The sequence below is a fragment of the Alligator mississippiensis genome, chromosome 4 (genome assembly GCF_030867095.1).
Source record: "Alligator mississippiensis isolate rAllMis1 chromosome 4, rAllMis1, whole genome shotgun sequence".
NCBI classification, from domain to species: domain Eukaryota; kingdom Metazoa; phylum Chordata; order Crocodylia; family Alligatoridae; genus Alligator; species Alligator mississippiensis.
Window position 1 is genome coordinate 149885605 of NC_081827.1, and position 26899 is coordinate 149912503.

Consider the following 26899-nt stretch of genomic DNA (forward strand, 5'->3'; position numbering starts at 1 on the left):
TCCACCGCCACGTCTCTGCCCACCATGGGGAGAAGGGGAAGCAGAAAAGCTGGATGGGGAAAGGGCAACAGGGGCTGAGCCCAGGGCAGGGAACAGAGCACCTCTGCCTGGACTGGGCACCAGGGGCGCCAGCCCCAACTACATCATCCCAACCAAGGCTTTTTCTGGCCAGGGCTTCAAAACCTCCAAGGATGGAGATTAGAGAGCCTCTCTGGGAGCCTGTTCCTGTGCTTTACTACCCGCCTCCTGAGTTTTTCCTCTGATCTAACCTAAACTTGGCTTGATGTAACCTGAGACCATTGCCCCTTCTTATACCTAGGCCAATGTCTGCCCCCAAAGGCCAGCCACCTCTCCTATCCCCGCTATACCCAGCCTGACACCCCCAGAGCCAGCCGCAGCTCCTGTCCCCGTTATACCCAGCCCAATGCCCCAGAGCCAGCTGCAGCTCCTACCCCTGTTTTTTGCAGCTGGTCACCCCTGCCAGACCCAGCCACAGCTCCTACCCATTATACCCAGCCTGATGCCGCTCAGATCCAACTCGGGGCGGCAGGGAAACTGAGGCAGGAATGGCGTGACCCGCAGCCCAGCAGCATGTTGCCAGCGAGTGGGGTGAGCACCCAGGTGTCCGGGTCTCCAGGCCACGCTGTCCTCTGCCATTGCCAGGTCGGAAATCTGAAATTATTGTATGGGAAGCTCAAATCCTTGGATTTTCTGCAAAACTATCCTACAAAAAAATCGTGCAAATAAGTCTTGTTCTTCTTTTCATAACATCACGTTGCCGTATACTGTTCTCATCACGTCCTCAGTCTTGATCAACAGCTTCTTGGAGGTGGTGATGGTGGTGGCAGGCCCTGCCCCGGGCCCACACAGCCCCTCCCAGCACCGTAGCCTTGGTGAGGCCATTGAGCAGTGCCTTCAAGCCTGGCTACTCGCACTGTAGGGGGAAAACTTAATCCCCGGGTTCGTTGGGCGGAGGCTCAAACGAACAGGACAATCGAAGTTTAAAGACTTAGTTTAATAAAAAATGCATTCCTGGTCAGCGCCACACACAAATTCAGAATTTTGCCATGAGGTCTGACTCTGAACATAGGCAGTGAGGGGGTAATATAGAAAATGTGACGTCATAAGCATAGCAACAGGATAAACCAATCAACATTAGCCACGACGCAGACAAGTCTGCACATGTCTTCAACTTGTTACTGGAGAAAGAGAAAAAAAAAACCTAGTTTACAGCAAGGTCATGACCTGGCTACATGACTCACTCACAAACAAAATGGCAGACTGGAACCATTTTGTTTTTCCCCTTCAACACGGCTGGTTCGATATCTCAGCCCAGGCTTTGCCTGGCCCACTTGCGAGACGGCTGCCAAGCCCTGCCCCCTACAATGCTGGGCTGGGAGCAGGGGTGAGGAGACTTGTCCCCATCTGGATGTGGACATGTGCAATGTGCCCAGATGTGCTCCCCAGGTGTGGGGGTAGCAGCTGGCTTGAGGACCTGCTGCAGCTGGGGCCTTTGGCTGCACCAGGCCAGGGCGCTGAGGCGGTTGAACCCTAATCCCATGTTCCTGGCTGGGAGGTGGTCAATCTTCCCGCCACGGAGCACCTGGAAGAAGGCCCCGGCCCCGTGTCCTGGGACTGCAAGGGCGGGCAGCTGGCACTGCCCCGTGCACAGCACAGAACTGGGGCCAGTTTCAGGCTGGACGTAAGGAAGAATTTCTTTACTGTGCGACCCCCAAGGTCTGGAACAGACTGCCGCTGGAGGTGGTTCAAGCACCGACTTTGAAAGCCTTCAAGAGACATTTGGATGTTTATCTCGCTGGATCCTACGATCCCTGCTGACTTCCTGCCCCAGGGGAGGGGGCTGGACTCGATGATCTTCTGAGGTCCCCTCCAGCCCTAATGTCTGTGAATCCATGAATCAATTAATTCATGCCACGAAAAAATGCGTGTGCACTTTGAACATACAGCATCACCTGTTGAGCATCATGCACACAGGGTCGGGACCAAGAGCTTTCAGTGTTGCCCAGCCAAGGTCATTGCAGGCCACGCAGGCTTGCCAGGGCTGCAGCGTGTGGGCCCTGCTGTCCGTGGCCTCAGGACCGGCTGCCTGGATTGCATCCCCAGCCCCGCTGGGACCAGGCTGCTGCGCCGGGCTGAGTGCAGGGGGTGCCTGTCCCCGCAAGGGCTGGGCCTGTCTCTCACTGAGACTGCCTGGCTGCAGGCCTCTGGCCTGGCCTCATTGCATCCTGCTCAGTACATCTGGACAGACGGCCAGGGGCAGACATTACGCTATAACTGGAATAAGTGATCACAGTCCGGTCTACACCCACTGCAGAAGAGAAGTTTGGCACACGTCGTTTAAGTGGAGGAAACTGGTGTAAGATTTGCACCCCCTGCAAGGGCAGAGGTGTGCTCTTCTTGCTACCAATCTAAGTTACACTGCTTACAGATAAAACCATAACTTAGATCAAGTCCACCTCGGCCTTTTTGAGTGTCTCTACTCGCCAGGGTCACCAGACTAGGAGCCTCCGTTGTCCGTTCAGATGCTGCGGGTTCCATTGATTTATGCCATGATGTTACATAGGTCTCACCTAGCACTTTCCAGCAGCACATCCCAAAGGGCTGTCACAGCAGAGGCTGGGGCTGCTATCGCCCTACTCCACATGTAGAGGAAGGCACAGAGAGGTCACAACTGTTGAGCTGTGCACAGCTCTCCCCAATCCCTATCCAGGGCTTTAGTCCCGGGCCCGTGCTGCGAACTGTTGAGCAAGCCGGCTTTGTCTGAGGTTCAGGACCCCACTGGGGCTTCACGACACCCAGCTGAGCAGTGCTGCAGGCCCACAGCCAAACATCAGCTTGCTTGGCCTGGCTGGGGGTGTGCAGAGGGGTCCTGACTGCCACCTGAGCCTGGGCTGAGCTCGCTTGCTGCCAGAGCAACTGAATTGGTGCAGCTCTGCGGGGATCAAAGAGCTGGTGTTTCATCTGACCTTCTCCCCCTCCCCAGGGCCAGGAAAATCAGCAGGCTCTGCATGATGCCCAGGCTGAACAGCTGGCTGTGAAGCAGGAGGAAATCTGGGTCCCGCTTGCCGCATGCTCCTTGCAGAACAGGTGTTCAGAGATGGGTGGATCATGGGTCCTCGTTTGAGAGGGACAATCACGCTAGGGTGAGAGCAGAGCTGGCCCCGACCCTGCTAATAGAGGAGGAGGCCAGCTTAACCCACAATCAACCTGGACGGCTCCAAGGTTACATCAGGGAGGACCCAGGTCTCAGCTTTGTGGCCCATGGGCAGGTGGCTCTGACCAAGACTGAGCTACAAATTTGTGTCTCCCATTTCTCCCTCCTGTTTGTTCCAAAAAAAGAGAACAGCGTCCTGGGCTGTATTAACAGGAGTGTCATGTGTACGTCAAGGGAAATGACTCTTCCCCTCTATTCAGCACTGGGGAGGCCTCACCAGGGACTTTCTGATCATGAGAAGGGCCAGACATTGGAGCAGGCTGCCTAGAGGAGAGGTGGTGTCTCTGTGACGGGAAACTTTGAGAAGCAGGTTGGACGGACACTTGGCTGGGATGGGTTACTCAGGGATGACAGCACCTGGATCAGGGGGCTGGATGAGATGACATTGTGCGGCCCCTTCCAGTCCTCCTGTTCAATGATCCCATGTCCCTGGAGACACATCTGCTCTAATGGAGCCCATCAACATACCCCTTCAGCAATAGCAAGTGTAGCATAGTTTGGACTTCCCTTGTGGTCTCTGGCCTGCTCTGTCTTCCGGGACCTGATCCTGGGGAAGACTTCACGCAAGGTATCCTGGAGGGGACCCTACTGGAGTGGTCAGGTGGGATGAACTGGGACCCTGATTTCTTGCCGTGACCCCAGTGACTCCAGTACAAGAATGAAAAGACGACTGGATAGAGCAGTGCCCTGCAGAACAGGGCCCGTGACCAGCCATGGCCTCTCCAGGGGAATTCAAGCCCTGGCACCTCATGTGGATGTGCTCTGGTGAGACGCTCATGGCAGGACTGGTCCTGAGCACTCAGAGAGCAAAGACAGGATGAGCCGGACATTTCCCAGGTCACCTTTATATCACATGGTGACACAAGAGGGGAAGAGGGAAGGCTTAGATCCCACGAGCTGCCACAGTGCTGACGGACCCCATGTCCACACATTTACTGGGAACTCTGCATGTGTCAGGACAAAGAGCTGGACCCCAGAGGTGAAATCTCCTACACGGACGGTACCTGCAAAGAAATCCTGATGTGATCTGCCATCTGAAACCTGGCCCTGTTCCAGCCTGAGGAAGGGATCAGACTCCTCTGGCAAGTGGAGGGGGAGAAAACCCTCAGGGCAAATGGAAAGCAATGACTAAGGGAACGTGCAGGATGATGTGCTAGACCAAACCCAAGCACCTTCTCTTCAGTGAAGCCCTTATGTGAGCCCAGGGAAGATTTCATCAGGATTTGCAGCACTGGCATAATCAATTATCCCATTTTTCTATTACATGTTACACATTAAACACTTATTCAGTGGAGTCTTTTCCTAACACACACAAAAGAGGAAAACCATTTTCCACGTGTGTGTGCAAAACTGTTAGTGTGGCAGGGGCCATTGAGGGAATTATCTGTACTGAAGATCACCGATGAAGGTACTTCTATTTAAAGCTGATGTTGTTGTGTCTTCTATTTGAAAGGCATGAATTTGAAAGCTGTCTCTCTCATTGAACCAGTCCTGACGTTTCTTGGTGGAGAAGCCTTGGATTGTCAGCATGCCTCGTGGATGCCTTTCTTGAAACTCTCGCTCTTTCCTGACTGATCAGTGGTGTCAAGAGGATCAGGGCACTTGGCACGTTTCTCCCTCAGACACTGCTGGACGTAATGTCTTTTAGCAGGGTTTTGAAGCACTTGACATTGAACCTCTTGTTTGGTTGCTTCTTTTGCTGACATCATTTTGTGGCCAAGCGGCTGGGCATCGTGGAACATATCAAACAAACATCTATCCAGCAGCCTTTGGGGCTGGTTTTCTTCTCCTCCACTTCTCGTGTCCTGCCTGAGACAGTCGATGACAGGGATTCAGCAGAACTGCAGATTGTCAGGATCTGACCAGGCCACGACGTGAGCTCTTCTGCTACAACCATTATAGCAGTTGGTTTCCTGCACTGCTCGGGTCATAGCTGGGCTGAGGTGGACTTTGCCAGGCACTATGATACGGTCAGTTAGGAGCCAGGGTTATGAGCAGAGCACAACGGCTTCCATTTTTTGCTTTGATTCCTATGGAATACAGCATCCAAATAACAGAACAAGCTCTAAGCATCCTATCAGCAATGGCACTGAGGGATAAGGCGAGAGTGACTGTATCAGGTATGATACTCATGGAGAGCCATCGTCAGCAGCCTGGTGCAGGTCTTTAATGCAATCATTACAAAGACAGATAGGACAGTCCTCTGTGATATGTGATAGTTTGGATTTTGCCACACTCACACTCGGGGACTTTAATACAATTCTTTTTAAAAATAGGTAGTTTTCCACTATGAACCTTGTTCAATGTAGTCCAGCTCTGTCTTAGGAAAAGGGAACTAGGAGGTTTAGATGTGGGGTCCATGATAAGAAATTTATTAATGATGTCAATTGTCTTCCATTTCTGGATCCATTTTCCTTGATATCAAAATGGCCTTCTCGATATAAGCCTTGGTCTATGGGGGTCATTAATAACCTCAAAAATTGGTAGTGAATTGATTATAAGCAGTTGTTTGTAGACTCTTAATCTAGTCTATTTATGTCAAAGATGAGGAGGGGTATGAGGAGAAGGGGTTGCCTTATAACTGCAGCTGCCTAATTACACACCTGTCTCAATTCAAAGTACAAATCATAATCTTCTAGTCATTGGCTCTGTATGTGCAGGTCCATGACCAGGAGAAGGTCCGTGACCAGGGGCTTCTGGTAATCATACATGTCTGCTCCCATCGCCATTTACCCATCACTGTGGGACTTGCTTTTGAAGCAAGAGGCCTATGCATATCTTCTTTTAACATGGGAATGACCTTGTGCACCAGGAACCACACACTGCTTCACTTGTGCGGTTAGCTTGAGAGGACAGGTTTCTGCCTTTGAGAGAGAGAAAGAAAGCAGAACAAAAAGCCTGTATGAGTGAAATCAATCCCGTTATTTCCACACCAGGAAAATGAAGACCCTTCAGCAAGGCACTTGGACAGGCTAGTTCTGTCGTACCCACTGATACTAGCCAGTGTATTGCAGACATGCGCACAGACGCTTTGCCTAACGCTCTAATCTTTGGGGAAGGATCGTGTGGGGTTGGTGCTTCAGGGAGGAAAAGGAAAAACTGGAGCAGGATACTCAGCAAAAGAGAAAAACACAAGCTCATCTCCCACTCCAGCCAGAGCCTTTCAAATATAAGCTCAAATGGTGTCCCAGTGTCCCTCCCCAGCCCAGTCAAGGGATGAATGCCTGCCTGTTTGCAGAGAGGGAAAGGTAGCTAGTTGCAGGACTAGTTGCCAGGGCCAAAGCTTTGGGCCTTGAGTTGCAGCGCCCTGCTAAGATTGGGACTTCTGCAACCTCCTGGTGCAGCAAAGTGTGTATTCGGAGAGAGCAAAACTCAGAGAGGATCAGCTAAGCCCTGCTGTGCTCGTTCCAGCTCTCCAGGATCCCACTGGGCAACATTCCCTCACTCCCAGCAGATCATCTCGTGCAGGATCAGAGGCTTGTTAATATGTCAGCCTAGAAAGTATTGTCTTTTTCAAAATACAACAGACCCCTTCTTTGAAAAATAACCCGCTGCTGGAAATCCCATTACCCATTACACGAAGACATCGAGTAAGAGCAGTTTCTGCCAGCTCCTGGGAAAAATAAAGTCAAACCTTCATGTGATCTACAGGGTGCAGCGCAATGAGTCAGCTCAGGCAACCTTGCTGCTGCTCCCCAGTTAGGTCCTACAAATAAAGAGCTTTTTCTCTCCATTCTGTCTTCCTCGAACAAGGCGTGTATTATGTTGTGGGACATGCTGTATGTGGGGCACTATGACAGGCACCAGAAGGAAAAGGCAACCCTGACCTATGTCAGGCAGCCCTCAAGGCATTCTCCTACAATTCCCAGAAGATGGAAAGGTTTAAGAGAAGACATACCATGACAGCTTCATATTTGGCCCTGGGACACAGGGCACCTCTGGATGCAATGGGAAGTCAGGCGATGGGCTGGATCAGGAATCCTGCTGTGCCTGGGCCAACTGCACAGGGAGTCTGCAGTGCTGCAGCATCCTCGCCCCTTTATGGTTCTCAACTAGGATCCCACTGGCAACATCAGGCGTCACTGCAATCATCCTGGGCTTGACCTAGTGTCAGAAAGGGGAAGGACAAATTGAAGGAAGACACTTTTACTGCAGTGGGGAGTGGATTTGTGACAGGCTCATGCTCACTGTAGTTGGCATTGGGCTGCAGGCACATCCCACCCCTCTGGGTCACACCACACCACAACTTTGTTGTTTCCACTGGGTGAACTTTCAGTTGCCTGGAGGTGGGGATCAGTGGTTCCCTGAGGGTCCAGGTGTGACAGCATGTTCATGACTTGGCTGGAGCTCCTCCTTCCCTGCAGCTCACCCCTTTCTACTCGGGTCTTGTAATTAGCCCTGGTGACATCTCGGCGTGATGAGGATGTCTTTTTTTTATGCGAGGTGTCTGGCGAGAATTGCGATCACAAGGATTCTGCTTCTGCCTTCTATGTGCAAAATCACAACTAAAAAGGTCATATAAGTTGATTAGCTCATACTGCACAGCCAGGCAAGGCCACGATGCCTCCTTGCTATGCGATCCCTTTCTTGGGCATGGGTTGGTCCCATGCTGGTGCTCCCCTCTCTCACCCACCACCGGGCCCTCATGTTTCCTGGCCTGTTGCCATTTTTGTATGAGTTCTTCCCACACAGGCACCAGCATCTCATTGTGGGCACCACTGTGCCTGAGTGAGGCCTGCTTTCCTGCTGGCCTCCTGCTGGGGTGCTCCAACTCCACAGGTGTACTGGTTGGGTAAGTGGTGTTGGGAAGCCTCCTCTCTGGAGTTCTTCACATATTTCCCACTTTAGGTTACCCTGGGCAGCCCTCTCCCATACTGACCTGAGATGGAGTCTTCTGCACAGGGTCCTGCATGCAACTCGGGGTCCTGCTGCATCTGTGTTGGAGGGAGGGCATCCACTTGGGTACCCGATGCTCCGGAAGTCTGGAGAGCGGTGTGGTGCTTCCCTGGGTATTTTGGTCTGTGGTGGGAACCTGCTGGACTCCTTGCAGTGGTGAGTTGAGCCTCCAGGTTTTTCCTAAATGCTATAAAAGCCAGAAAATCGTCCAATGCTTCCCCATGCGTGGTGGGCTTGGGGAAAACTGCTAGATTCTTTTGGCAGCTGGGAAAGCACCCAATTCTGTGTCAAGTGTCCCAGTGCAAGCCCCGGGTGCCTCTCTCTCCAGGTCTGCTCTTAGGCTCTTCCCACTGGTCTTAGGGCAATCGTGGTGAGGTCCTCAGTTTGGCATGGCACTGCCTGCCTTGATTGTAGCCAGGCCACCTGAGCCACAGTGCCGAGATGCGGCGGGTGGAGGCCTGTGACGAGGATACATGAGAGTGAGGGGGCCAATCTCTACATTAAGATTTCCTAGGGCTTTGAATGCTACAAGCAAATGGGGACATGATGGGCTGGGGGTTGGAGGAGTGGTAAGGGATGGATCAGCCTGCATATAGCCTGGTTACTTTATCTTCCCCCAGGGCTGCCTGACTGATGACCTCCGGTCATAAGCATTTTCCTTCCTCATAAAAGCTGTAGTCATTCACAAAAATGTTTAGGCCCATATGCACATCTGTGTTTTGAGGACAAGGCAGAGAGACACTATTTCCAGGGAACATGGAGTTTCCAGCTGGATACTTTGGGGGATATCCATCATACAGCAACGTAACACCGGGGCACTGTGAAGTAGTTCAAAAGAGTGCCTTCTTTCCAGAGACAGTTGTGACTCCTTCCAACAGCAGCAATGTGTAGAGGGCACTCACGGGTGCATGTGCACCCCCTGAGAGCGCTGGTGCATCCGCTGACAGCAGCATTTCCTGCTTAGGTATGGGTGGGGGAGCAGGGAAGAGTGCTGTTCTCCCCCTGAGAGCACCAGCCAGGGTGTGGGGACGCCAAGAGAAGCGATCCCTTGTCATAGACTGGCTGCTGGGGGGAAGTACGCCTCCTAACTCAGAAGGCACCAGTTGACCATACTTCACTCAGAAGGATCAAAGCGGGACATGCCAAGGTTAAGCCCTTTTGAAAATCTTGCCATCAGTCTGACGGCAGTGGGCTGGACTGTCCAGTCCACATCTGATGGTCCAGATCTAGGCCAAGGGCACTCCATTTAAAGCCAGAAAGCTGAACAGGTGTAAAATCAGAGCAATGCAGAAGTGGCTCATACCATGCCCCTTGCTTTGCTCTTCACACTTGTGCATCCTCCTTGCCTTATAGCCCAGGTGTACTTGCAGCCTGCCTGGCTTATAGGCATGTTCAAAGGACATGGGTCCTTGTAGCCTGAAGAAGCACTAAAGTAATGATGGCCCCTCATTTGGAGTGTGCAGGCCCAAGACAATGAGACAAAAGAAGAGGCTGCGGAAACCTAGAAAGAACAGGAAACCACTTACATGCTCAGAGACGCAGAATCACCAACACTGGCATCCTGTGGGCCCATCCCGGATCAGGCAGGGGAGGATGGAGGGAGGGAAGGACAGGGGTGCGTGGGGAGGGGAGGAGTTCAGGTGTTCATCTCCTGGGGGCAATACAGCATGGGACAATCCAGGCCACCCTGTGGGAGAAGGGGCAGAGTCAGGGCACACTCAGAGTGGGGTGCAAACCAGGTAAGAAGAAACCAGTGTCAGGGAGACGGGGTCAATCTTGACCCCTCCATTGACACCCAGGAACAACTACGGGGTAAAGGAGAATCTCCCCAGCAGGGAGCAGTACGTGGTTGTCACACATGGCTCAGTGCGGCTTTCTGTCCCAGCAGGCCTGACGAGCCAGAAGCTCTGACCTCCAAACCCCGGGGTGAAGCCCTGGCAGCAGGGTCCTTGGGCCCAGAGGTGGGCAATGAGGGGCCAAAATGGAAGATGCCCGGTCCTTATGAGGTACTAGAGCCCTAGCAGAGAGGGAGGATGGGTCATCCTGAGTGGCCTGGAGGCAGGTGCCACCCGATCATCATGTGGCCTGGGGGAGGGCACCCCTCACGCCTGGGGCTGCTGGGGTGCAGGGGGGACACTCACCTTCTTACTGCTCCCCACCTTCGCCTCCTCCCCTCTGCCGCCGTGTCAGCACTGGGGGTGGGAGGCAGAGACACTGGTCACCTCGCAGATACCCCAAACCCCCAGGCCACTGCCACTTCAACCAGCCCATGCACCGGTCTCCCCTCTCTCCACCACTGCCTCTGTCCCATTGACCGGCCCTGGGAGCCCTGCCGGACCCATCTGCCTTCCTCCCCCTGTGCTGCTGGGCCTAGGGCTGGTTCCTGGCTGCGCTCTGGATATACACAATGGGGAGGGCTCCCAGAACAGAGAGCCCAGGGCTGTCAACCCCCTGCCCCAGCCCTGCGCCACCTAGACACACAGGGCGCTGGAGGCACTTGTGGTTAAAGGGACTTACTGAAGACACACAAGACATGTCCCCATTACTAACCTATTCCCTCCCAAGGCCTCCAGAGCTGGGAAGGAACCAGGGGTCCTGGCCCTCAACCCATCCTTCTCCCAAACTGCAAGACCCTTCCCAGGACCAGGGACAGAGTCCTGGCTCCAGCGCGCCCTCCGCTCCTCACACAGATCGCACACTCACAAGCTAGCCCTAGGACAAGCATCATATCTTTCCCCCTGTTGTGTCCATCTTAGACGATGATGCCCCTGGGTCTCGGTGCTTGCCTCCAGCATTGGCCCAGGGCCAGCCTGGCACCCCACCTCAGCCAGGCAGAGGGCCCCTGTCTGGGTGCAGGTGTCTGCATGCCGGGGGCCCTCTGCCTGGGTGCTGGCCTCTCTGGTGAGGGGCAGGCTGGCCTGGGTGCCTGCGTCCATCCTCTGGGAGGGACATCTGCTCCTGATTGCACAAGAGTAACTGGTTAGAGATGGATCATGGACAGAATAGGATGCACTTTAATGAAGTCAAGTGCTAAGTGCTGCACCTAGGGAGAAAGAATCACCATCACACTCACAAACTGGGGAAAGACTTTCTAAGCAGCACAGCAGCAGAACGGTATCTTGGAGTCACAGTTGACTTCAAGATGAACTTGAGTCGTCAGTGCGACAAAGTGAGAAGAGTAAACCTAACCACCCTCTGCTATGCATTAGCAGGTGAATCACAAACAGGTCTAGGGAGGTGATACGTCCCCTCTATGCAGCATTGGTAAGCCCACAGCTGGAAAACTGCATTCAGTTTTGGATGCCGCACTTTAAGAGGGACATGGGTAACCTTGAGAGGGTCCAGAGGAGGGCCACCCATATGGTTTACGGCCTGAAGGTAAGGTCCTAGGAAGAGAGATTGAGGGACCTGGATGTCTTCAGCCTCCACAAGAGAAGGCTGAGAGGTGACCTGTGGCCATCTACAAATTCACCAGGACGTGGCGGGGGGTGGAAAGAAATACGAGGTACCCTATTTACCGGGGTGTCCCCTGTGATAAGTAGAAGTAATGGCCACAAACTGACAGAGAGCAGATTTACATTAGACATAAGGAAGAACTTCTTTACGGTAAGGGTAAGAAGCTCTCCCACCTGTCTCTTGGGGCTTCATACAGCCTGGGGCCAATCCCCTCCCAAGATATGGCCCCACGCTGCCTGAGCACAGCATCCAGGGGCAGACATGTTGTGGGATTGACACACGGGACAACTGCTTGGTTCAGGGCACTGGCACCCTGAGGGACGGGCATCATAGGTCATCTTGACCCGCCTGGAGGCAGAAGAGGCCCTGATCATCACCCAGGTCCCATCCAGCTCTGATCCCAGGCTCACAAATTAACACAACAAAAAGCACCATACCTCTCTCCCTGTCCTGGTCGTTTTTGACATTGGCCAACCTTTGTCTGGGTGCTAGCGTCCGTCATGGGCAGGGGTTCGGTCTGGCACCCCATCTCAGCCCAGCAGAAGGCCCTGGTCTGGGTGCCGGCATGTTCATGCCCAGGGCCCTCTGCCTAGGTGCTGGCTTCTGCATACAGGGGCAGGTTGGTCTGGGTCCCCTTGTCCTCATGGGACCCTGCCTCCATTTCCTGGTGGGGGATAATGCTCCTGGTTGCACAAAAAGGTCAGAAATGGGTCCTGGGCTGAATTCATCCCCACCAGCACCAGAGATGGAAGGACTCCCCTACCTGCAAACAGCACCACTTGCAACACCCCATAGCTACTGGCCCAGAGCTCACAAGCTACCTAGGACAGCCCCGCACTTCACCCTCCCCTCCCTGTCCCCCACTTACCCCCTCCAGGGTGGCCAGCACTCCTCCGCCATCCCCTCCATATCCATGGGAGTCTGGCGCAAATGAAAAAGGAATACAGAAGTGAAGAGAAAATCCAGCCCATGGGCCCAGAGCTGGCACATGGCGGACTATCGGGGGAGGCTGGTGGGCAGCAATCCACGGAGCAGGAGAGGTCAGTGCAGCACAGACCTGTCACCCCACTGGTCCCACTGTGACATCCACACAGCTCACGTGGTGCCCAGCACTGCAACACAAGCCCTCCACCCACGGAGCCAGGGCAACCCCCTGTCCCCTCCACTGCGGGGCTGGCACAGCAGGGGCCACTCTTGCCCTGTGCACACATGGGCACACGCACACTCCCCCTCCCCCTGGGGCAGGGGCATGCAGAGCGGCTCTCCTCCATGGGGCTGTCATCCAGATCCTGATCCTGCTCTCTCTGGGCCTGGAGGGCCAGCACCAGGAACAGGTTCTGGATCCTCAGCGCCTCCACTTGGGCCTGTATGAGAATCCCCCCAGCCCGGCAGAGCCTGCCCATGCCTGCGCCCAGTGTATCGGGCCCTGCACCCACCAGCGTTACCTCCCTGCGCACCCATCAGGTCCCTCCTCTCCCCACACGCCATGTGTCGGGACTCTGCTCCCAGCTTCAGCATCCTCTGGGATGTCCCCCAGCCTGACCAAGCTTGGCCTCAGCCTCTTCCCTCCCCTGCCCCACAGCCCTGCCGGCCTCTGCCCCATGCAAACTAACCCAGAGACGTTCCTCCCTTTGCCCTGCGCTGTGGAGACAAAAAACGTGTCTGGGCTCAGAGAGGCTGATAGCGACGTCTCAGAAAACACCCCTTCCCCATGGAGAGACATGCACAGATGCAGGGATGGTCCCTGGGCTTGTGCCCCGAGCCCTGTGCCGCACAACGGGAACAGCCAGCTCCCTCCCCAGCCCCAAACCTACCAGGACAGGATGGCTTCAATGTCCTGCTCCGCCTGTGCCAGCCGGGCCTGAAGCACCTTCAGCTCCAGCTGCAGCAAATGAGACAGCACAGGTTACGGAGACGTCACGCCACGGCCTCTGTCTGCACACGTAGCCACCTCTTGCCCCCATCAGTCCCTCTGGCCATGCATTTGCCCACCATCCTCCAGCCCAGCCCCAGCCTTGTCCCTCTGGTTCACCCCTCCATGCAGCCATCGCCCAGCCCACTCGGTCTCCCTCAACAGCCCCCAGCCTGCCTGGGTCCTGCTCACCTGCTGATGGCGATGCCCGCCACGGGGTTTCTCCTCCTGGGGAAGGAAAGAGCTGCTGGGGCAATGGACTCCCCTGCGCAGCGAGTTCCCCATCTCCCCAGGGTGCAGGGATGGCAGCCCCCATAACCCTGGGGCTGGGCAGGGCTCACAGACCTGGGCCCCGGGGGTGCCAGGGGTTGGTTGTTATCACCCATATCAGGTGAGCCACCATCTCCCAGCTCAAGGTCCCAGGTCCCCTCCGACACTCTGGTTTGGGAAGGACTGTCCCTGAGATCAGGTGATGAGCCCACGACCCCCTCCCTTATTCTTGCAGGGCCCATGAAGTCGGCAGAGAGCGAGACTCTTCCCCAGGGTCCCGTGCACTGCATGGGGGTGAGAGGGGTATAGGACACCTGGTGAGAGACCCCTGACCCCAGATCAGCCCCCCAACCCCTGGGCAGGGGAGAGACTCATGGCAGCAGGAGGGTCCGGCCACATTTCGGCCCTGGCAGAGCTGCCCCGCACAGCTGGGAGGGTCTCCCCCACCCCTCCACTTCCCCCCGGCACTGCTCCTGGTCCTGGGGGGAGACAAGGGGCACAGCATCAGCTGGACCCACTCTGCTGCCAGGGCGCAGGATGAGCAGCCCTTTTGGAACACAGCGCATGGAGGCACCTGCCAGGAGTCCTGCGTGCCGCAAGGGCAGGGCCTTCCTCTACGGGAGTCGGGTGGGAGTCCCTTCAGGGAGCAGGTCTGGGAGAGACCCCAGGGACATGGCTGGTCGCCTGAGATGCAAATGCCCCTGGTAGGGGGAGGGTGCTAGGGGACCAGGGATGAGGGGCAGTAAGGCTGGAGAGGGGTCTCCTGGCCCAAACAGGCATCTGGCGGGTGGAAGAAAGTGTCGTGGGGCTGTGAGGGGCTGGATCAGCTCAGCCCCTGGGAATGGAGACCGAGGAGGGAGAGGGGGTGCCCCCATGCAGAGACCTTGCCCCCTCCCCATGCAACTGCACAAGCCCCCCAGCTCAGGCTGGACCCAAACTCACCACGTGTAGGCTCCCTCCTCTCCTGGCCTGCCCCCAGGGGAGCTAAACCCGCAGCACCCTTAATGGGGGGGAGTCTCTCTGCTGCCTGCCTGCCTGTGCCCAGGGTGGCATCTAGTGCTGAGGGGAGACGAGGACTGAGCATCAGGCTGGAGGGACTGAGCACCGCTGTGAGGACGGGGGTCCCAGAGCCCGTGTGGCCCACCCTGCAAGGGAGCAGAGGGCAGCAGGGCCATTGGCAGGGGCAAGACTTGGGCAGGGGCAGGGGCAGGGCCAGGCGCAGAGTGAGCAGCCCATGGGGGCCAGTCCTGCTCCCCCTCCCCAGGACCTTGCTGGTGCAGAGCAGGGGGCACAGCTGGGGGCACGGAGCCAGGTCTGTCCAGGTTGGACCTGGCACAGCGGGGCTTGGCCTGCCAGGCCCGGCCTGCCGAAAGGGGAGGTCACGCGGGCCTGAAGCCCCCCATGCTGCCCACCCCTCATTGCTGCCATGGGAGCCGTGCCCAGACCTCACCCGGGGTTCTGGAGCGCAGGCGCAGCGGTGGCAGCTTCTTGTGCCGCAGCATCTGCAACAGACACAGCCCTGGGCTGCAGGAGGGCGAGGGCTGGTGAGAGCAGGGACGAGGCACAGGGCCGCGTCTTGGGCCTGGCACATCCTGAGCCCCTGCCCCACCTCGCCCCATCGCCCACAAGTGCCCGTGACGGGCCCGCGGGTGTCCCCAGTGCTGCCCGCGGCTGAGCGAGAATGGGCACTCACGGGTCCTGCAGGCGCGCGCTCCCGTTGCTCACATGGGGAACTACAGAAAACTACCTACCTACCTACCTACCTACCTACCTACCTAATACACTACTGAACTACTGGACTAAGGAACTAATTAACTAACTAACGAATGAACTAACCAAATATCTAACCAACAAAGTAACTACCTATCTAACGAACTAACTACTGAACTAATGTACTCCTGAACTAACAAACTATTGAAATAATGAACTATCTATCGACTTAACTAACTACCTAACTAACGAATGAATGAACTAATGAACTACTGAACCAATAAACTATCGAACTAAAGACCTAACTAACCAACTAATCCACTAATTCTCGAGACACTAACTACTGAACACAGGGACTGGGATGTGCGACTGGCTGTGGCGACACCACGGGCACACTTGGCAGAGCCGGGCTGACAGTTAGGCTGGGGATTGTGATGTCACACTGGAAGCAACAGCACCATTGCCACGGCAACCAGAGTGTTTATTCCCCCTGGGGCAAGGTGCTGAGCGCGGGGGCTGTGGGCGCCGGGGGTCTGGCCTGGCCTGTGGGTGTCCCCAGCCCGGGATGACCTTTGAGTGACTCTTGGGGCTGGCAGTGAAGCACAGGGACAGCCCTGGGGCAGGGTCCTGGTTCACCCCGAGCCCCCGGGGCCAGATCCTCAGGCCTCTCTGCTCTCTGCCCTGGGGGTCAGGGCACATGCGGGCAGGGCCTGGGGCTGGGAGCACAGAGCGGTTCCTGGGGCCATGGCTCAGCTCGGCCTGAGCCCTGCCGTGTGCAGGGAGGAGCGACGGGATCCCGGGGACAACGGGCCAGAGCAAGCGTCAGCACGGACCTGCCTCCAATGCGGGCTCCCCTGCCTGGCGGTGCTGGGCCTGGGCCTGGCGCTGCGTGTGGGCAGTGCCCGCTGCTTCCCCTCTCCTGGCACTGCACATAACACACACACACCTGCACACACACAGACACCCCCCCAGTGACACACACACACACACACACACACACACACACAGAGCAGTGATAGGCAGGTGCACACACACAGGCACTTGCAAATGTACATCTGTCCCTTCCCATCTGCAAATCCAGAGTTACAGACACCTCCTAAACCTCCCACCCTGCTACAGGTGGAAGGAGAAAGGTCCCATATCCTTAGACTCTTCCTGAGTCCCACGTAATCCCCGGGTGGGCTTCCTCTTTCCCTCCTCAGACACAGCTCAGCCCCCAGCACAGTACAGTCACCAGGAGTGGGCTTTCCTGATGAGACCCTTGTCCCCGTGCCCACCCCCGGCCCAGGAAGGGGATGGGATGAATATGTTCAGGTCGGGGGACACTCCCTGCGCCCTGTCAGTCCAGAACGGGGCGCAGGGACAGGCACGCTGATAGTTTTGGCACAACCGAATGACCAACACGACACTTGTGGCCTCGTCCCATGAGCCCAAGTCCCAGGGATGGGCCCAACAATGCTCACATCCAAAGGAGTGTGATGCTGAGTCCCACAGAGCTGGCTCAGGCTTCCTCAGCAGAGACAGGGGGGTCTGCCCAGAGACAGACAGGCAGACATCCCCTCCCACCTGTCCCAGCCTCCCCAGGCCAGGCCCTGGTGCACCCCCTCTATGCAAAGCCCAGTAAGATCCTGCTCAAGGACCTGCCCTGGGTGCTCAGGACCACGGCCACCAGGACCTGAGCTTCCCTCCTGGGTCTGGGCTCCCGCCTGCAGCACCATGACCCCCTGCTCTGGGCCCTGCTCCTAGACCAGTGCTCGGGGCAGGGCTGGGGGTGGCAGCAGGGGCAGAGCCAGGTGCCCCCAAGGCAGGTTGGGAACGGCTCCTGGAGGCTGTGGGGAGAGATCTGCACCCCACGGCCACCCCCCTGTTCTCAACATGGAGCCCAGCCCCCACCACTGACCCTCCTGCCTCAGCTCAGGCCACCCCAGCCCCTCTGGGCCACCTGTAGCCCCAGCTCCTCCTGCCCTGGCCCAGCCCTGCAGCTTCCCTGCCACCAGCACCCTCTGAGGCTCTTTCCTAGGCCTGTCTCCAGGACAGGGAGGAGCTGCACTCAGATGGGGCTTGTGACAAGCAAGAGAGGCAATGTTAGAGCCACAAACACCTGATAACTTGTGTTAACCTCTGGGCCCACGAGGTTGGGGTGATCAGGAGGTGGCTGGGTGTCTTGTTCTCAGGCTCAGGGAAGTCCTTCGGCTCCAGGCAGGCGAGTCCTGCTGGCACAGGCAGCGCATGTCTGGGCTCCTGCTTGTATGCATGGCTCTGCCGCCCTCCCCGGGGCTGCTGCTTGCCCGCCTGCCTGGCCCGTCGCAGCCGTCTGAGCAGAGAACAACCTGGGACCCACTTCCTACTCTTGGCAACTTGGTTTGCTTCTCCCCAGGTGCACGGTCATTGGACCTTGCTTTCCCTGCACAACTTGTGCTCTGTGCTGATTTTGCTCAGCAGCCTTCAGACGGTGGCAGCAGGAACATTGTTCTCATAGGTTTCCTTGCTGTGTCCCAAAACTGTTCTCTACGAGAGCTTTTTCCCTAATAGTTTCATAGTTTGTAGGGTCGGAAGGGGCCTTGACAGATCATCAAGTCCAACCCCCTGCCATGGCAGGAAAGAGCACTGGGGTCAAACGACCCCAGCAAGGTGTTCATCCAGCCTCCTCTTAAAGACCCCCAGGGTAGGAGCCAGCACCACTTCCCTTGGAAGATGGTTCCAGATCCTAGCCGCCCTGTGAAGTAGTTCTTACGGATGCGTAATCTAAACCTACTCTCCAACAACGTGTGGCCGTTATTCCGTGTTATCTTGGGGGGCACTAGGGGAAACAAGGTCTCCCCCAAACCCTTCTGGTCCCCCCTAGTGGGTTTATAGACGGTCACAAGGTCCCCCCTCAGCCTTCTCTTGTGAAGGCTGAACAGGTTCAGGTCCCGTAACCTCTCGTTGTAGGGTCTGCACTGCAGTCCCCGGATCATGTGGGTGGCCCTCCTCTGGACCCTCTCAATGTTGTCAACATCCCTCTTGAAGTGGGGTGCCCAGAACTGGACACAGTACTCCAGCTGTGGCCTGATCAGTGTCGCGTAGAGAGGGAGGATCACCTCCCTGGACCTACTTGAGATGCACCTGTGGATGCACGATAAGGTCCGGTTAGCCCTGCCGACTGTGACCTCGCATTGTCGGCCCATGTTCATCTTGGAGTCAGTGATGACTCCAAGATCCCTTTCAGCCTCCGTGCTCTCAAGAAGGGAGTTTCCCATCTTAGAAGTGTGCTGCCGGTTACTACTGCCCCAGTGCAGCACCCTGCACTTGTCCGTATTGAAACGCATCCTGTTTTTGTTAGCCCACCCCTGCAACCTATCCAGGTCTTGCTGCAGTCTTTCCCTCCCTACTAGCGTGCCCACCTCACCCCAAATTTTGGTATCATCAGCAAATTTAAACAGGTTGCTTTTCACCCCGTCGTCCAAATCGCCGATAAAGAAATTGAACAGTGCGGGCCCAAGGACCAAGCCCTGGGGGACTCCGCTGCCCACTTCCCCCCAGGTCAAATATGACCCGTCCACCACCACCCTCTGAGTACGACCCTTCAGCCAATTTGCAATCCATCTGACCATGTAGGCATCAATGCCACAGTCGCCTAGTTTTTTTAATGAGGATGGCATGGTCGACAGTGTCCAAGGCCTTGCTGAAGTCCAGAAAGACTACGTCCATGGCGACACCTGCATCCAATGCTTTTATGACCTGATCGTAAAAGTTGTTCCGTCCTGTTCCCTCTGTGTTGGGCTGTGCAGTGCGTGTAGATACACTGAACCATCCTTGATTCCCCATCCCACCCCAGTGCTGGTGCACAGCTTCTTCAGGCCTTGGCACATTCGGGAAGGCAGGAGGGGAAATACATTGGGAACAAGCAGACCAGAGGCACAACCTGTGCGTGGTCTTGCAGGGGAGGACGCTGCCCCGCTTTCCTGCTGTGTAGACCTAAAAAGGCCCCTGGTGGGTGCTACCCTGGCATAGTCTGATTTCAGTTCCTTTCCGGATTCAGAAGACTGAGGCATCTGGGCAGCAGGGAACCAGTGCCACCAGGCTGTGAGCTATGCAGTGGGTGTGGGGGTGCGACCACAAAACGACACCCCCTGGAAGACCTGAGAGTGCCTGCAGCAACAAGAGAGGCTAGGCTCCTCTCCTATCCCTGCAGCACCCGCCATACTGTTGTCTCTCTCCCCTGGCTCCCTTTTATCTCTCAGTGCTGGGGCTGAGCCCATAGCATAGCAAAGCCAGGTCATTCAGCTCTCCCCACTGCACTGTGGAGCTGGCCTGGGAGAGGGCTTCTTTCCTGGCTGATTGCCGCTCCCCTGCAGTGAGTGTCACTGCTCTGGGTGGGCAGACCCCGAAGTGCCTGAAGAATCCCAAGGAGAGCTGTGCAAACCCTCCTGCACTACTCAGCATTGGAGTGGGTGGATATTGGAGATGTCCTGTGTAGGAGAACTTGGCAGGAAATGACAAAGGCAGGTTTTCAGGGTGATGCCCCTGTGATATCACTGTGCATCTGCCATCACCCCACACCCACTGTCCGGCTCACCCCAGCAGGGTGCGGGAGTATCCCTTTGGGGATTGAACAGCAACACCAGCACCTGCCATAACAGTGGCCATGTGTAGGAGGCTGGCGAGTCCCCGTTTCCTGCCCCCTCACAGTTCAGGCAGGGCCCACACCTTGCCCAGAATGACTGCATTTCCCCATATTTTAGGAAAGGCCCAATTTAACCACCTTAGCAGCAGCAGGATGTTTGCTGCTGTGGTCCCCCCATAACCATGAAAACTGCCAGTGTCCACTTCTGTGAGGCATTGCATAGTAAATGAACTTGTGAAAAAGCCACTGGTTAAAGCAGCTTTAAACATGGTCAAAGTGGAAACTCTGTCAGGGATGGTGGCGCAAAGGTGTTCAAAAAGAAAGAAAGCGTGATAAGAAAAGTCTGCCTGGTTGGGGTATTCGTGCCAACAGGGTTTTAGAGAGAGATCCAAGAGTGAAATCTTAGTGATGCAAATAACCTGCAAAGGGGCAGTAGCAGCAGTCATTGTCATGGGGGAGATAACAAGATGAAAATAACAAAAGGCATAAAGAAATGTTGGGCACAAAGGGCAGGTGGACTATTAGACTGCTGCACTACTAGAGTGCCCCCAGAACGGCCCAGCCAGACCCCGGACTGTTGGATCAACAGGGATAGAGAGCAAGACTTACTTGTGAGGTAGCGAGTGCACAAGGCCTAAGTGAAACCTGGCTTTTCCTTCCAGTGAGTCCCCAGGAGCTGGGAAGCAGAGATGTGGTCTGTTCTGTTATCAGCATCAAGAAAAGAAGCAGGGCTGAGTGACACAGAGCTGTGTCTCGCTGGAGAGGCAGGAGGGGTTTAGCACCATGTTGGGTGAGGTGATGTGCAGGCTCAGCTGGGTTTTCACAGAAGGGGTTTTGCTCCCCTGGTCTGTGACATTCTCAGTCGAGTAAGCGTCAGGAGCCGCTGGCAGCTCCGTGGGTGCAGAGGTGTGCAGGGAGACACCAGGCTGCTGGGGGGAGCTCCCATGGCACATGGCCCCGGTACCGCACAAGCTCCAACAGGAGACACCGCACGCCTCTTCCCCACAGTCAGGTCCGTCCAAGCACCCAGATGCAGCCACTGCTGGGTGGGCGGCTGTGTGAACAGACCAGTCAGGCAGGACAGACAAGATATGGGGATACCCCATGCACAGATCCCCTAACAAGATGTACGTGGCCACCTGCAGTTTTAAATATGGATATTTCAAATGTTTGCATTTCTGGAACTGAGAATTGAACTGACTAAAACAGAGGGCTGAGTTCAAACCAGGAGGTTCCTGCTCCCATTGCTGGTGATGTGGGGCCACCTTGTGTGATGTGTGGTGCATTAGCCCTTCTGTACCATCTCCTCCTTTAACCACTGTGATGCTGTGCGCCTCCATAGGCACCTTGGGCATTTATACACATATATTTGTCTGCTCTGATGGGCCAGAGATCCAGTGCATTAGTGCAGACTCAATTAATCGAGTCTTCTCCTCACACAAGCTGATGTGTCCGGCGCTGCGTCGCATGCATTCATATAAACAGTGAAATGTGCACCAGTGCTGAGAAAATGGCAGCGGTGTGGTTTTGAACTAAAACGCTTTTGATGTGTTTTACTTCAGAAGTGCACCACTGCTGTTTTTTCAGCGCTGACGTGCATTTCACCGTTTATACAAATGTATGCAATGCAGCGCCGGGTGCTTTTAAAAGTGCTTGGCACTGCAGCGCAAACATATGCACAAAATGTCCCTTGTCTGCTCATAGCTCAGAACAACAAAGTTTCTGCCCCGTGAGCTGTGTGGGGCCCTCTCTCCGGGCTAGTCTGATCTCCCCAGCACTTCAGAGTCACACCATGTAACACCTCAGCCAGGGATTTCTTATTTTGCTGTTCAACTGCGGCAGGAAACAGTGGAGCTGCCTGTGCATCAAGTGCTGCTCAGCAGCCCGTCACGACTCCTCCATGGGGTTTCAACCTTGGCTCTCAGCAGTACAAGCAGAGGGCTCGGCTGTTCCACCAGACAGAGCAAGACCTTCTGCTATGGTCAGAGCAGGCTCCATCCTCCCTGGGATCCAGCCAGGTGAGTCAGCTAGGTCCACTACCCGACGCATGGGACAGCATTGTGGAAGCACAGTCTCTTCACCCAGCACCTTGCAGGGTTTAACCCCTCGGTCTTTCCTCACAGCTATGATAGCTCTAACACAGCAGAGAAGTGTCACCAGCATGTCAGAAGTGCTCTCCCCAGCCGTGGGGAAGGCTGAGCTGGATGAATCCCCAGGGCTTGGGCTTTGGAAGCTTTTCTGAATCTCTTGGGGCTATGAACCGTGGTTTGAAATGGCCCCTGAGGTTTTTGGCTCCCCGGGTGCCTGGCTCAGCCTGGAGCACTGCAGGCATATCTGTGCTTGGGGCCTCTCTTCCAGGGCACAGAGGCACAGGCAGGCTAGGGAAAGGACAGGAAATCACTGGCTTCTAGGGAGGCTCTGGCATCTGGGACCCTTCCTGCTTCATGTTCAGGTTAGTGGATGTAGGTCCCACGTGGGCCATCAGCACTGGGCCTCATGCACATCCTGGAGCTGGTTGGGGAGGTACTGGGGGCTGGAGCAGGGCCCAGAGTGACCCATTAGAGCCTGGACTTGATTCCTTTGCATCTCTCACAGCCAGACCCATGGGAACCCCCTGCAAAGACATAGCAGAAATGTAACCCCCCAAACTTGCTGCTCCTGCACTCGGGGGCCCTCTGTCCATCCCTGCCCACCCCACTCACTGCCCTTGCGCGCTCTGCAGCAGAGATACCTTCTCCCGTGCTGTGCTCCCCAGCCCCAAGGTGCTCTTGTGGCTGAATCCCAGGTGAAGGGCCATGAGCTCTCCTTGACTAACCCAAGAGCAACGCTTATGGGAACGTTCCCCTCTTGTGACCTGTGTGTGACCCAGGCACAGCCTCTCAACACCTGGCACAGCCCAGGCTGCTCAGCCACATGTCACTGCTGCTGGCCTCTGGCACCAAGTGCAGGGCGGCAGGGAACTGGTACCCTCTGCACTGTAAAGCACTGGGCGTGTTGAAGAAGGGCTCAGGAGAGCAAACCAGTGCAGCCCACTGAGTTTGTTGCTGAGATCTCTAGGACCACCCCCTTGGTAAGGCCTGGGGTCCTGCACAGGCCCCCCCCACCCCAAAGGATGGCAATGGTCCCCAGGGGGAAGGAGTGAGCACATCCCACAACCAACGTCCCTTGCTTTACACTCTGCTTATTTCTCACCTCCAGAACCTGCTTTGAGTCGGTGCATTTCTCATCTAGGTCACATACAGCTGCACCCCAGGGGCAGACAGACTTTACTGATGTGGGAACACCATCCTCTTGTTTGTGAACACCAAGAACTGAATTTTGGGCTGGGACGAGATATGGAAAAGCTTCTTGGGCCACCCCACACCATGCCTCCGTGGCACCGAAGGACTCTCCTGGACACCCCTGATCAGTCTTGCCCATTCCAGAGCACAGTTTCTTCATGCCAGGCTGCTAACTGGCAGCCCCCCATGCCCACTGCACTAAGTATATGGGCCCGAGTAAGGAATTTCTTTTGGACTGCAGATGGTTCCTGGATGGCAGCTGTGGGCGAAACTCCTTTCCCCAGTGACTTGGCTAGGAGGGAGCTCCCTAGGTTGGTTTTCCGGTGACTGAGACTGTGATCCATTTTTAGTTACAGTTGAATGTTAATAGTTAAGATTTTGCTGAGGGAGTACCACTATTCCCTTTCTCCCTTGTAATAAACTTGTTCTAATTTAACATTTGCTAGTGAGTGAGCAGCTTGCTTTAAATTTCAACACCCAACTTTAAGTTACTTTACCAAGTTTCTGGGTGGCGGCTGGAGGTAAACGTGAAAAGCTGGTGAAAAAGTCCCTAGGGGCCTCTATACACGTTTGGGGTGCAGAGAGGGCCTGCTTTAAATAGAACGGCTCTGAGAGCCACTCCAATTAAACTGCCCACAGTGTCACATGTATTCAGCATCTCATGCTTCAAAATGGTGGCAGGGGTGCTCTAACAAAGCTTGTTAGAAGAGTTTTAATTAAAGTGCTGCCACTGCCATTTTAAAACACGAGGACAGTGAACCGAATACACGTGACGTAGAAGCTGCTGAAGCGTGCTAATTAGCACACTTCAGCAGACTGGCACCAGATTCAATTAATCGGGTCTGCTCTGACATGTGCTAAATACTGTGTGTTGAAGCAGAGGTGCATCACATGTACCGGTGCCCTATATTTGCATGCAGACATTTGTCCTACCATCCAGCGTCTGGTGGAATAGCAACATTAAGGTCTTAAAGGTTGGGTGGCAACTGGCAGGCGCACACTCAAAAAGCAAGGCAGGGACATGCCCAGATTTTTTCAGGAGGCTCCCTTGGTAGTGGGGACATGTTTTGGGAGGATTCCATGAGGGTTTCGCCCCAGGATCCCAGCATAAGGGCAGCTCCTTATTGGTAGAAATGTATATAGCACATGGGGATGGGGGGTAAATTGGTGCCTGGCATGGCCAAAGTGCTCTATCAGGTAAGACTCTGGTCAGGGGTTTCTGGGAGAGTCTTCCGGTGCCACGGAGGCATGGTGGGGGGTAGCCCAAAGAGGATTTGTTGTTGTCATCCCAGCCCAAAACCCAGTTCCTTATTCAGGCCAATATACTTAGTACAATGTCCCGGGGGGCTGTCAGTTGGTAGCATAGCACAGCCAAACTGGGTCTTGGGCTAAGCAGGACTCTGGTCAAAGATGACCAGAAGAGTCCCCTGGTGCCACAGAGGCATGCTGTGAGGTGGCCCAAAATGGATTTCCAACCATTATTCCAGCCCAAGATCCAGTTCCTTACTCAAACACATATATTTAGTGGAGCATGTGTGGGTGGGAGGTTGGGGGGGGGGGGGGGGGGGTCAGCTGGTATCCTGGCAGGGCTGAGCCACGCTTTGGGCAGCGCAAGACTTTGGTTAGAGATGTCCAGGAGTGTCCCCCAGTGCCACAGAGTCATGGTGTTGGGTGGGCCAAGAAGCATTTCTATCTCTAATCCCTGCCCAGAAACCAGTTCCTAATTCAAACCCATATATTTAGTACGGTGGCTGGGGGGGGGGGGGGTGTCAGGTGTCAGCCTGGCATGGCCAAACCATATTTTGGACCAGGCAAGTCTCTGGTCAGAGACGTCCAGGAGAGTTGTCCTATGGCACAGAGGTATGTCATGGGGTGGCCCAAGAAAGATTTCTAGCTGTAATCCCAGCCCAAACTCCAGTTCCTTATTCTGGTCCATATACTTAGTACGGTGGCTGGGGTGCTGTCAGTTATTAGCTTGGCATGGGCAAGGGCCTGGCATCTCTAGTCAGAGATGTCCATCAGATTATCCTGTGGCACAGAGCCATGGTGTGGGGTGACCCAAAAGAGATTTCCAACCAGAAACCCAGACAAAACTGGTTGCTTATTGGAGCCCATATACTCAGTACTGTGGGCATGGGGGGGACTGTCAGCTGGCACCCTGGCACACACAAACCGCACTTTGGGCCAGGCGAAACCCTGGCCAGAGATGTCCAGGAGAGTCCTACAAGTGACAGAGAGACATGGCATGGGATGACCCAAAAAGAATTTCCAATCATAATCTCAGCCCAAAAGCCAGTTCCTTATTGAAGCCATTGTATTTAGTACAGTGGGCATGGGGACTGGCAGCTGGCAGCCTGGCATGGCCAGACTGTGCTTTAGGCCGGGTAGGACTGTGGTCAGGATTTCTTGGGACAGTCCCCTGGTGGCATTGAGAGGAAGTTTCGGCTGGCCCAAGAAGTATTTTGCCCCATAATCCCACCCTCATTTGACCTTCATTTAGGGCTCTATACTGGATGCGGGATATTGTTTTACATATTAATACATATGCATAGCCAATAAAATTCTCTCTCTCTAGGATGTGTAATTCATTAATAACAAGCTTTTTACTGGGTATAGATTACCTGTGAAAAAGAAACCGGGAACAAGAAATAAGGAACCAGGAATAAACAACCAGCTTCAGCCTCATGCATTACCCCATCATGTGCTCTCTGGGCAGAGCTGAAAAAAACGGAGGGAAGGTGGGGGTGGGAAGGAAAAAGAAGAGAATAATAATAATAACAATAGATTGAATCCAGAATAACATCAGCTGGGAAAGAGGCAAATTTTCTCAAAAAGAGGGTTTCTGTCCTCTTGCACCCCCTCATTGCCAGCTGGAACAAATCAAAGTCATCATCTATGCAGGAGGTGGTGCCTTTTTTTCCAAGATGGATCAGTGGCACCACAACCTGTTTACAACTGAAGGTACAAATAAATGAAGACCCATCCTGCCAGCAAGGCCAACTCAGGACAGAGGAGTGGGAGCCCACATGCAACTTCGCCCCCACCCAAAAACCAGCTGTAGATTTATTTATTGTTTAAAAAGAAAAAGAAAAGGATTCCCCCCTGCCAAAAACTCACCCCCAAGCACCAGGGAGAAATTTATGACAGGCAAATTGCGGTGAGTAACCCAGATTGAGAGTTAACCGAAGAAAAGGGGAGGTGCAAAAAAAAAAGGAAGTTGCTGATCTCCACTGAGCAACAAGCCATCTTTTAATAATAATAAAATAATAATAAAAATAGCAATAATATATAACCTGTGCTCATGCTCAGTTGAGGGTTTCTAGCCCTCACTCACTTTTTTCAAAAGTGCAGCTAGGCAGAAAAAACCTTTTGCGAGTCCAGGTTTTAAAAACCATCTTCATATTGCAATAATAACCATGCACCGTTACAATGAGAAAACATTACATCAGCAAACGCTAACAACACCCGGCATCTGGTAAACGACAGCGCACAAGTGACAACAGCAAGCATCCCGGGAGCGGCGGATGGGTGTC

General features: G+C 54.9%; 1 protein-coding gene and 1 long non-coding RNA gene across 5 annotated transcripts in view; both read right to left on the reverse strand.

Moving 5' to 3' along the window:
* The window catches only part of LOC132250066 (scavenger receptor cysteine-rich type 1 protein M130-like), a 339402-nt gene that overhangs the window by 199538 nt on the left and 112965 nt on the right, over positions 1 to 26899 (reverse strand). The gene's annotated exons all lie outside the window — the stretch shown is intronic.
* Positions 995 to 12395, reverse strand: LOC132250270 (uncharacterized). 4 transcript variants are annotated; one of them, XR_009461932.1, is made up of 6 exons: positions 10273 to 12395; positions 9658 to 9818; positions 8115 to 8589; positions 7424 to 7740; positions 7134 to 7339; positions 995 to 6099 (listed from the first exon to the last, which is right to left on the reverse strand). It is a non-coding gene; the product is annotated as an uncharacterized LOC132250270 (long non-coding RNA). The 4 variants fall into 4 exon arrangements; XR_009461930.1 differs by having other exon boundaries at positions 8115 to 8318; positions 9658 to 12395; XR_009461929.1 differs by having other exon boundaries at positions 9658 to 12395.